The 9125-nt window shown below is 30.7% G+C and overlaps 1 long non-coding RNA gene across 1 annotated transcript in view; it reads right to left on the bottom strand.

Annotated features, from left to right (window-relative positions):
* Window positions 1-1686, bottom strand: part of LOC118763574 — a 2001-nt gene extending 315 nt beyond the window's left edge. Inside the window, exon 1 of the long non-coding RNA XR_004999323.1 lies at window positions 1-1686. This exon is cut by the window's left edge and continues 119 nt beyond it. This is a non-coding gene — a long non-coding RNA (uncharacterized LOC118763574).
* Window positions 1687-9125: the final 7439 nt, after the last annotated feature.

Here is a 9125-nt window from a genome sequence, read left to right as displayed (position 1 = left end):
CGTAATTAAAATCCAAAGTTGATAAAAGTATTTTCTTCTGAATCCTACGGTAAATATCTTATACAAGTATCATGTACATAACTTGCACTAATCACATATAAGATTGTGGTAATAACTGATGAAAGGAAAATTAGTTGATGGCATAAAGAACACAATACAACATAAAATGAATCCAGTTAAACGATTTATCTGCTAAAGATAATACATTATTCTGCACGATGACAACAGACTCTTTAACTCCTGAACAATGTTATATATTGACTTCACTCAGCCATCCTAAAAACCCATGTCACCAAACTTAATTAGCTTTCTTCAGAATCCTAAGTATTTCTCCGAATATGTGTAGTATTTATAAATATGTATAGCTTTTTTTCCTGTTTATTTCATTCATTTCTTTATAGCATTCCATATTTTAGCATATTATTTTTCGCTCTCTACAATCATAACGTGATTAAGTTTATTGTTTGTTCTATATCCATCAATAATGAAGCATCAAAAAAGAAGAACAAACGCGGCTACATATACCCACCCTGTCCAAAATGTCACTCTCACAGTTCTTATAATACGCACAAACTTTAAAGAATAAATTAATATTAATATACATAATGTATTATATATTTTCATTTTCATAACAGTACGAACGTTTGATATATTAGTTTTAGATATTGATAGAAGTCTAGCAGTTTCGGGGGAAAGAGAAGTGTTTGCACCGGACACAATGCTTCCCTGATATTACAGAAACCGGAACGGTGAAAGGCTAAGATTGATCTCGGAGAATTTGAAATTAGAACGTGAAAATAGGCGGAATGCCGCGAAGAATTTGGTGCGGCGCGTAAACTATTAAGCCAGCTCACCGTCTTATCCACATTTAATATATTATGTATTATAATATGATACATAAATTGTGCAAATTGTCAGCACATCGCGCAAAATGCTTAGCGACATTTCACCCCTATTCATGTTCCCAGTTCAAATTTCGGACAAGCCGACTTCTCCTGTCATGATTTTGTGATCAATAAATTATGCAACAGTGGATCGCTGGTATCGATGTAATCAATTTAAATCGACCACCATAATTGCTGTCCTTCTACCAAAATCTGAATCTGCTACAAACACTAATTTTCCGTACCCACCCCCATATATATTAATAGAAAAATAGCACTCTAAATATGCTTTATTGTGCAGTCTCGGATGTCTTATGATTGCTTGGAGTTACAAATTAATCTTTATGGATATTTGAAATACTAATTGTAAAAGCATTTGTAATATTTGAATATGTTATTATAGATATTTATCTCATAATACCTGATAAATATCTGTTTATTTTGCACCATAACAAAATGTAACATTATAGATCTGTAATCTACAGATTGTTTATGAAATGCGTAAATTAATATACCTCATTAAAATTGGTAGATTAAAAGATATACTTTATTACGTCTGGTTTAAGTATGCAAAATAGTTTAGTTATTAAATATTCTAATTTCTTTTACGTTATGTATTCAAATAATACTAACGTTCTTTTTATAAATGTCTTGAAAATTCCATACAGCCTTGGCTTTGTTGTCGTATTTTATTTAACATATACATGCTCATACAAGACCGGCAGTAGATTCCTCACTCGTATCATTATCGAACCGAGAGTTTAACTGCAGTCCTTCCATAGCACTGACATAGCCTTACCTGTCACCTGAGTCTTCTAGATACCAATACCTCTCATATATATATATATATATATATATAACAACTTTTCTCAGCCGGGTTGTATTTATTATTATTTTAGTTATAGACAATGTCATTCTCATCATTCCATAAGAAATTCCGCAATTTATATAAAGAAGCAACATCTATTTCGACCAGAACGCAATGAGTATACGCAAAACGTCTTTCCTTGTCATAATTATAACCGATATAGGATATTATACCTTACCTTATAAAGTCATTACCTGCATATCAAAACAAAAGGGAAATCAAAGTTAAGTGGTTTTCAGCTTAAATTTGTTTTACGAACCTGGATTATAAGACCGATGGTAGTTAGAAAATAATGAAAATTTCACGACGTAAATAATGTTTTTGATCACTAATATTATCTTAACCAAAAATAAATAAAAACAAAAATCCGATATTCCTTAAATTAAAATTAGTTTTCTATATATTGTCAGATTGTGTTTTGAGGATAATGATTTAAAAAATTAACGACCACTTGACATAAAGCAATGCTAGAGGTGTACATTCCAGATATTGACACAAAAAATTCATTTCATGGTACGCCAGTGTAAGTCTTTATTTCCTATGCGTAATAATGTGCTCAACAGTTTATAGGGCTGTTACAAGATTTGCTGCAGCGAATGTTATCTAAGGATAATATATACCACCCCATCATCTCATTTGTAGTAATTGTTCTTGTATCCTTACAAATCATGACTTGCATAAAACTGAAGTGTCCCGATGCCTCGAAATATCGGTTCATAACATTTATTCAACATAATCAAGTTTATAGGGATAAAATAAGTGAAATGCGACGGTAGGGATAAAGGAAACTCTAAACTAGCATCAGGTAGTTCCATCATTAAAATACATCAGAAAGTTGTATGTCTATGGCATGTGAGAATATGATTACGTATTTTTTATCTTACATATTTCAACGGTTTTTGATTGCGTCTATTACCATTAATAGCCGACGAGAATGCATCGTAGCTCTTCGCTCTGGCATTTGAAACTCCGAGTAATATACTCACAACTTACTGATTGTTCTGAATTATGAAATATATAAATAATCCTCAAATTACCTAATACCGAGGCTTCAATCTTTTGTTGCGACTTTTTTATTATTATTGCGTATATATATATATATATATATATATATATAATATATATATATATATATATATATATATATATATATATATATATGTATATGTATATATATATGTATATATATCTGTATATATATACAGATAATCCGAAGATTTTTAAACATGCCAGCCCATTAGTTTTAATTCATTAATATCAATTTCTACCCTTATTAATTAATGTTATATATACAGATAGACAGATGGATAGACGGGTAGACGTGTGTATATATATATATATATATATATTATATACATATATATATATATGTATGTATGTATATATTTACATATACACTATATTCTGTGTATATTTATATATACATACTTGCATGTATTAGTTTAGGGAAAGCATTTAAGAAAGGTTAAAAGCGGTACAATCTATTCTGGAAGGTACCGAATACTCAACATTAAAAGATCTTCAAATAAACGATATAAATATCTGTGTGTGTATGCGGCTATGATTTTATGTTTCACGAATGTTTTCTACACGAAAGGTTGTAAGTTCTTTATATTAGAAAATGTTATAAAAAATCCTTAAAATACAAATGAAAATATGAAGAAAAAGTCACCATAGCATTTATTTCAAATTTTATGTTTGTACTGCCGGGTATTTCCTGAATATTTAGCATTAAAATCTACCGGGGAGCATCAACTAGAGTACTTTAGTCTATGTGTATGTGTGCGTGTGTTTGCGTGTGTTATGTGTACGTATATATATATATATATATATGTGTGTGTGTGTGTATGTGTGTGTGTGTGTGTGTGTATGTGTTTGTGTGTGTATGCATTGAAACATATTACGGGAATATATATGATGAAAGTTAAAAGGTCGAAGCTATCAGTTAACATTTATTTACTATAGTATAACGTAATAACTAGTCCTTCAGTTTAATGTTTAATGGTTTTTGATATAAAATTCGATACAAAAACGAACATTAATGTATTTGTGTGTGTGTTTGTATGCACGTAAGTTTTAGAAAAGAAATGAAGAAAGGCGCTATTATTTAGGCTAATATCTTCACTTTCAATTTAATATTCACAAGTAGTGTTCGATAAAGTAATATTAAAAATAAATTTTGATGACCATCATATACAACAGAAATGCCTCGCAACGTGTTTTCAAGATTCCTTTGAATCTTGGTGATTGAATGCCGGGGAAATGAGAGACCTATTTTTGTGTACATTGCAATGATCGTTAGTTTCCAAAGAAAATGTTTTCAAACAATAATCTGAATGAATACAGAGGGTTCTTAGAAAAGTACATATTGAAAAAAAAATATGAATGACAGCAATTGAATATAACTTACCAAATTTTAAAAATATTTTTTATAAACATAACATTTAAAATACATTCTGTAAATTTGTAAAATGCATTTACGATAAACAAAAAATAATTTTAAAAAAGAAATAACTTTTTATTTAAGGAACAAAGTACCACTATATTCGTTTTGGTTTCGGAAAAAACATTCAGAATCTATCATTTTTACATTGATTTTTTTTTTGATGATTAGTAATTTTAAGTCTAGCTTTACACTTCTGAAGCTGATATCAGTAGTAAGCTTTAAACCTTGAATCATGAAGCGATTGGACTTTGTTTTAATATGAATGACATGGCTGTTGAATCGAAATTTATATTTCATATGATATGAATGATGCAAGCATACTATACATCGCATCTTATTCCTAATTTCATTTGCTGATCTCTGGGCGATATAAGTCTATAAAAAGAAATCATAATGAAGAATATTTAAATGGAAAAAAAGACATGCTTTCATATGTTAAATAATTATGAGAGATAACTCGTAAAATAAATTCAGGTAAAATAAAAGTTCATGTTCAAAACACATATATAACAGTTGTAAGATTCCATATGTGTTGAATAAAAATTTGAAAGACGCATGCATATGATAAACACACCATATACTTTCTGACATAAACAGCGAGCACCTTTGGAATTATAGAAAAAAGTTGTCGGTTTGAAATCAATTGATTCAAATTATTAAAGAAGGAATTAAGTGGCACACATAAATATTACGTTCAGAATAGTTGGTGAGATTATACTCAACAAAGTATTATTATTTTATTTCAGAATATTTTCATCTATTGTTGGAAGAACCAGTACAAACCAGTACATATATACGCACACGCACATATATCTATATACAGATATACGTACATACACTCACACACGCGCACACATACAAATATGAATATTTTATGCTTTTCGCTCTTTTTCAATGAAAATTTATTAATATACATATCAAAGACATAGGCAATACATATGTGTATACATTTTTGTTATGACAGTTTCAACAGTTATTATCTAAATGAAATATTCATTGAAATATTATATCTGGAACATGATGTTCTATTCAATTTTCAAGAACATATTATTTTAAAGGAAACAGAATTTTGCTTTTTCCCATATAAATTCAATATACAAATTAAATGCTTCCCATTCATAGATGCAATAGTTGAATTTGACCTCATTTTCCAAAATGTCCGCACAATATATTCAAATAGCCAATTGTATATCTTCAGGTATTTACAGTTTATAGCTCAATTAATAAACAGAAAATATTAAGAAATCGCAGTAGATAGGAGATTAAATGGAAAAAGTATATTGTATTAATGTATCTGCTTTTGTGAATATGTCTTCAGAGATTATGTAACGTTGTTTCGTTTGTAAATAACTATTCATTTTAATTTGTTTTACATTAATATTACTTTTAGCTGTTTTTAGTGGCTGAAATAAAAATAAAATCACATTATGTTGTTACGAAGAGCCTGAATGGCTAAAAAGGAAATGATTGTAAGAATTATTTCATTTAGCAATCATTGATGAAATATATTTTTTCGTATGAGCGTCGTTTTACATGTAGAGCATGGTAAAAACAAGATGGCCAAAATGTCATTGCATATCATCTAAGCTGTTCTCAAGAAAGTAATTTATGAAATCATTTAAACAATCATCGATAATATTAGTCAGAAAATGTTTCGTTTCGCAGTAATTGGAGAAAATGCTTATTAAATAACTTAAATCAAACATGTTTTTCATAACTCATATTTACTGTACCAATACTTCTGAAGGATCAATAATCATTCGATTAAAATATTAACCTCGTAATCCTTTTGTCGTTACAGTTCACTTCTGATGAGATCTGCTGACATCTCGGTTCATCTAACACCGCAAATTATTTTGTATTTCTAATTGTCAAACTGCATCAGTGATACTTTAAAACAGTAAGTTTTAAAATGTGCAAAATCCGCCTAAATATATCATGGAGGTGCCATATTATATTGTTTCTGGGACTTCTCGTTGCAGCTTTCTAAATGTATCAATGCATTTTTTTCATTTTCGAGAGCAAAATAGACTAGAATGAATAGAAAGTGAAATTACAGCGTCGCCAGTCGAACTTCAAAAACCATTGTTTACCTATTTCTGCCTATAAAAGTGTATCCTATAAGTTCTATTGAAAAACAATCAATTCCTACACTTTTCAAATTATCTTTCTTGTCATAATGATGAGAAACTTTATTTGAATTTTCATTGTACTTAAAAGAGAATTTAAAACAAATAAAAATATTTCAAAAGATATGGAATACAAATTTCATAATTTATTTTTACAAGAAAAATTCTTTTCATATTTTGTAAAACAATGCGTGGCTTGTATGTTCACATGGACGTTAAATGGCGTCATTGTTCAATATTCTTCTAAGGGGAAACCAACCTTTCAGTCAAATTTTATTAAGAGGGTGTGTGTCATTTTTAAGCCATGCTATCACTTTGAAAATCTGGTTGCAGATGTTAAATTGTATTGATCCTCGCTTTACGGCAATACACTCTGCGCAAAATATTCAACAATGACATTAACATCCAGAAAAGAAATACAAGCAGCAAAATCTATTTTGTGATCTCTGTACCTAATGGATATTATGTAGAAAGTGCAAATTTGTTCTAGAATATCGTGTGAATATATTAATCTCTTTAATTAACAAATTAACAGCGTCAGCATACACCTCATCATCACCAGCCTTATCGCCCTCCTCTTCACCATTATCATCATCAACACCACTACAACATGCATCAATATACTTGTCATTGTCATGAATATCAAATTTATAATATATCAATTGGTGTGAATTTCACTCAATTCTAAGTAATAGAAGACTAAACTCGAAAGACCGACGACACCATCGTTATATGAATCTTTATGGTTAATATCTTCCTCCTTTTCTTCCTCCTCCTCCCCCCCATTTCAGCATCAGGATTAGCATCATAATCCTCCTCGATGTTGTCGTTTAGTCATCTAGTTCTCTTTTTTTTTATCACCAATTTTATATAAGTTATGACACTTTTATATATACAGGAAGTTAAATTTACAAACAAAAGAGAAATCAATTATGTTACATTAACAACCACCGACAATGTTGTTTCATTAAGATCAGATTAACAAAAGACCAAAAGAAATATATAAAACATAACTAAAGCATTCTCACCTGAAGAACGTAACAGAATTACTCTTTTACTCTTTACTCTTTTACTTGTTTCAGTCATTTGACTGTGGCCATGCTGGAGCACCGCCTTTAGTCGAGCAACGCGACCCCGGAACTTATTCTGTGTAAGCCCAGTACTTATTCTATCGGTCTCTTTTGCCGAACCGCTAAGTGGCGGGGACGTAGACACACCAGCATCGGTTGTCAAGCGATGCTTGGGAGACAAACACAGACACACAAACACACACACACACACACATATATATATATATATATATATATACATATATACGACAGGCTTCTTTCAGTTTCCGTCTACCAAATCCACTCACAAGGCTTTGGTCGGCCCGGGGCTATAGCAGAAGACACTTACCCAAGATGCCACGCAGTGGGACTGAACCCGCAACCATGTGGTTGGTTAGCAAGCTACTTACCACACAGCCACTCCTGCCCCTATTGTATGTCTTTTCAATATCACATACACTTAGCGGAGAGCCAATGAATATATCCGGTTGAGGTTTGTATTGGAACTTGTATTCGACAGCTACTGTTGTGAATGGAGATCACACGCTCGTCCACACACACACACATGCAGACATATACAGTTATATTTGTATACACGAGAAACAGTCTTTGTTTTATGAATGTTTACACGCATGTGCAAGTTTTGGTCTTATATTTTATATTTTTAAAATTTTCTTTACAATATTTGGGAATAATAGATTTGGTAAATATATTTGGCATCAATGTTGTTTCTTAAATTCTAGTTACATTTACATAACGTATATTTTCTCGCTAAATATTTATGAGATTTAGCTCCATGAAATAACGAGTTTACTCTGAGATTTACGCTGTTTCTATGACAGTAGCTATGTTTTAACTATTTTGACGAGTTTGCATAACTTCTAATTTTGGTATGGTATTGCGATTTGAATATCGTCTCCATAGCGATAAAGATAAAGATTTCATTTATACATGTAAAAAATTACGCCTTTTTAGGGAATTACAGTATGGTTAAATCGTTGACATCCTACGCAGTGAACTGCCGATAGTGAACTGATGTGTTACGTTCGTCGGTGTGTATACACGCACACATTAAATAACATAATTTTAGCCATGAGTTGGTGAGTTATGCGGTGTTGTCCACCTAACCGCAAAATACACCAGCGGCCACACTGTAAACATTTGTGGGAAATAGGACACCTATACAAATCAGCCTCAAAAGGAGTGACTTCTAATATAAGGGAATTAACGTTCTTGGTTATATATTTGTATTTATCAGAGATAATTACAAACATATAAACAAATTGAAAAATTAATAGAGCAATTTATCAAAATCTGCCATTCACTTGTAATCCTAGAGAAACATTATCTGTATGGAATTCCAATAATACATTAAACATATATTCAATGCGAATTTATATTACGTTATAATCCTTTAGAATATCTGAAACAACCTGTAACTTTCTGAGATAAAGTGTACATACCTAGCATTCTGCGATTTGATAGGAAGAATAGGCCCACAGAAAAATGAATTCTAACTATCTGTACTTTATTAACAACCATTAATACGGTAAGAATTTAGACATTAGTCTTCACTAATTAGATTTACTTAACGATAAGATTCTAAACTTTAGAAGCAGTTACAAAGAAAGCTTAATACCGTCTTAACACGTAAGTTAACAATATTAACTGTGGCTGACTACTCATGCAGCCATATCGTTGCACTTCGTGTTCAACGTATCAAACAAAGTGGAATGGATAGCATATGAA

This window comes from Octopus sinensis, linkage group LG5 (assembly GCF_006345805.1).
Source record: "Octopus sinensis linkage group LG5, ASM634580v1, whole genome shotgun sequence".
NCBI lineage: Eukaryota > Metazoa > Mollusca > Cephalopoda > Octopoda > Octopodidae > Octopus > Octopus sinensis.
This window is presented reverse-complemented; position numbering and strand designations above follow the sequence as displayed.